Raw genomic sequence first — 3,056 nt, forward strand, 5'->3', positions numbered from 1 at the left:
TTCACCGTGCTCGTTTTGCCTACCTTACCTGCTCGTGCTGGATTTATTGCCGTTTCTGTTTCTGGTTCTATCATTAAGCCCCATGCTCTGTGTGGCCTATGTCACTGTTTCCCACTCTATTTATTGCTGCTGCCACCACTGAGCTCTGCGCTCTCCTTGTCCAGCGTCCCTGTCTCCTGCTCTATTTTTGCTGCTGCCCTTCCTGCTGCCTCCACTGTTCTCCGTGCTCTCTGCGCCAGGGATCCCTGACCACCACTGTATTTATTGTTGCTGCCACCAGTGTCCCTCGTGCTCTGTGTGTCTAGGGTCCCTGTTTCCTGACCTAATTATTGCTGCTCCTGCCCATGCCTGCACATTGTCTCTTGCATCTCCACTAGATGTTGCTTTTCCTCTCTATGCAACTGGAACATGTCCTGAGCTGTCGACACCCGAGGCTCCTCATCAACCAGCATCACGATTTGCAGAATGGCCTGTTTCTGTGCTGTATAACTCTACGACTCTAACCTGGGGCTCAGCTTAAGCCTGGCCAGCCACAGTCCTCCGATGTCTCAGGCTCAGTGAGGTGAATTATCTATGCTGGTAGAAGGCGCAGGAGAGTCATGGGATGGTGCATCATCTGAGTGGTCCTCCACCTCAGAGCCGGAAGGTTATGCCCCTGCAAATAAAATCTGCTGCAAACGCTGAACTGCATGAGAGAACACAAGCATGTGTAGCTTCGGCTGTGAAGATCTGGTCATGCCAACCATACGTGACGTGTGTCTCCAGAAGTGATGTGCATGTCGATGAAAGTCCATTCTCACCCTTTTGCACAGTCTCTCCATATAATATTCCGTGGGCACCCACCACCGCCAATTCCAAGACGTGGGCTCTGGAACATGTCTTCTGTTCCTCCTGGAAGTTATCACAGAGGCAATCAATTCACTCCATACTGAAGAGAAGTCGCCTCAAACACAACTCTCCTGACTTCACCACAAATGATAGTCTCTCCCAATTCCGTCTCTAGGGTAGGTCATAGGGCTTCCTTTTCAGTCGCCGACAACATTTCTCGTCTGCTAGGCGAGTCTAGGACAAAGGAGAAAGTTAAAATCAAGTGAAACGTTTCAGGAAAGAATTTAGGAAACACACACAATCAAACAATGACAATGTGTACGCAAAGATAACACTTTTACACAAATCTACATTCTCACCCGGTTTTGTTTGCAGTTCTGACCAAAGTTTGCAAGGTTAACTTGCATTCTGACGTTGTCATCTTGTTGTATATCTTCAGCAGTTTCTCACTTTCCTTTGCTGTGATATAAAGAATTTGTGGCACATTGCCTGTAATTAGATTTCATGTAATTCGTGTCAACTGGGGTGAAATGGATCACCCAACTGTCACTGACACTGGATGCTGCTTCAGACACTGTCTCACACTAGGTGGGACTGGATGGTGAAAGGAATCGTGCGGCAGTAACTGCAACTGGACACTGCTTCAGATGTTGTCTCACACCGTGTAGAAGTGAGCAGTGAAAAGAAGTGCCTTATTGTCACTACCAGGTGAAGGCGGCTTCTGCTGCTGTCTCACATACGGTGAAGCATACGGGTAATAGGAGTGTCTTACTGTCAATGTGAGCTGAACGCTACTTCTGATACTGTCTCACTCCTGTTTGAGCAGTTGGTGAAATCGAGAGGTATATGGATGTCAATGTTACCAACCCTCTGGGAACAGACTAGGAGGCGGGCAAAATGGCTTGTGCTGATGCGGAGAGGAGTACCCATCGTCTTCTCGGCAATATACCACCTTGCCAACTGCGAGGATTGTGGAGGACAGCCGTTCTACTGGAGATAATGGTGCAGTAGTTAGCACCGCAGCCTAACAAATCCAGGGACCTGGTTTCAATTCTGGGTACTGCCTGTGCGGAGTTTGCAAGTTCTCCCTGTGACCGCGTGGGTTTTCGCTGGGATCTACGGTTTCCTCCCACCGCCAAAGACTTGCAGGTGATAGTTAAATTGGCCATTGTAAATTGCCCCTATTGTAGGTAGGTGGTAGGGAATTTGGGATTACTGTAGGGTTAGTATAAATGGGTGCTTGCTGGTCGGCACACTCTCAGTGGGCCGAAGGGCCTGTTTCAGTGCTGTATCTCTAAATAAAAATAAATTGAAGTCTCAGTTTAATTTCAACTGGGGCTCAAACGAGGGTCCTTGTACGCTTGGGGTTCGTAGAGACTTTGCAGAAAATCCACAAACTAATCTCTCTTTCTGCGTGATAGAAATAGAGAAACAAAAGGGAGGAAATGCTGTTCAGCATTGTGTCTCGCATTTACCTTCAGTAGGAGGGTAGGGGAGGTGGAAATCCAGCTGTGGCTCTGATAATAGGGTGTTTTCAATCTGTATTTATGCAGTGAGCAAGTGTCTTGATAACTCTGCTTGTTTGTTGAGTGTTCACAGCATTTTCTGTTGAAATAAAAATCTTCTTGCTTTGATTATTGCCATCATGGAAAAGCTGTCAGTTGGACCTTAGCTCGATGTGATGTAACCTGCAGAGATGTGAGAATGTCGAAGATGCTACCACAGGGAGTGGTGAAGTGAATTGCATTCGTCAATTAAAGGGGTAGCTAGATAAACATATGACGTAATAAGGAAAATATAAAAGATAGTTAGACTGATAGAGTTAAAATGGAAATAGTTGGAGGAAAGTCGAGTGAACCATAACCACGGCCCGGCTTTGGGGTGGTGTGGGTTTGGTGCTAAATTCCTGCGTCTGCTTTGCATTTTCAAAATGATACATTATTAGTTTATGGGGCTGCATCTGCTTGAAGTACATTTTTCATCAGCAGCTGAAGAGGCTGTGGCCATTCAGGACTGTATCGGCTTGAGGTTCTATATTACATTGAGGGTTATAATGGTTTTATGCATGCCACCAGATTAAGATGCTGTATTAGGTTTGTGGATGGATTACTGTGAGCGGCCGTATTATTGTGAAGGACTGGATTAGCGTGAGGGGCGGTATTGGTTTGATGGACTGAAATTGTTTGAAAAATTGTATTAGTTTGAGGAGCTATGTTAGTTTGAATTTC

This window comes from Heterodontus francisci, chromosome 28 (assembly GCF_036365525.1).
Source record: "Heterodontus francisci isolate sHetFra1 chromosome 28, sHetFra1.hap1, whole genome shotgun sequence".
NCBI lineage: Eukaryota > Metazoa > Chordata > Chondrichthyes > Heterodontiformes > Heterodontidae > Heterodontus > Heterodontus francisci.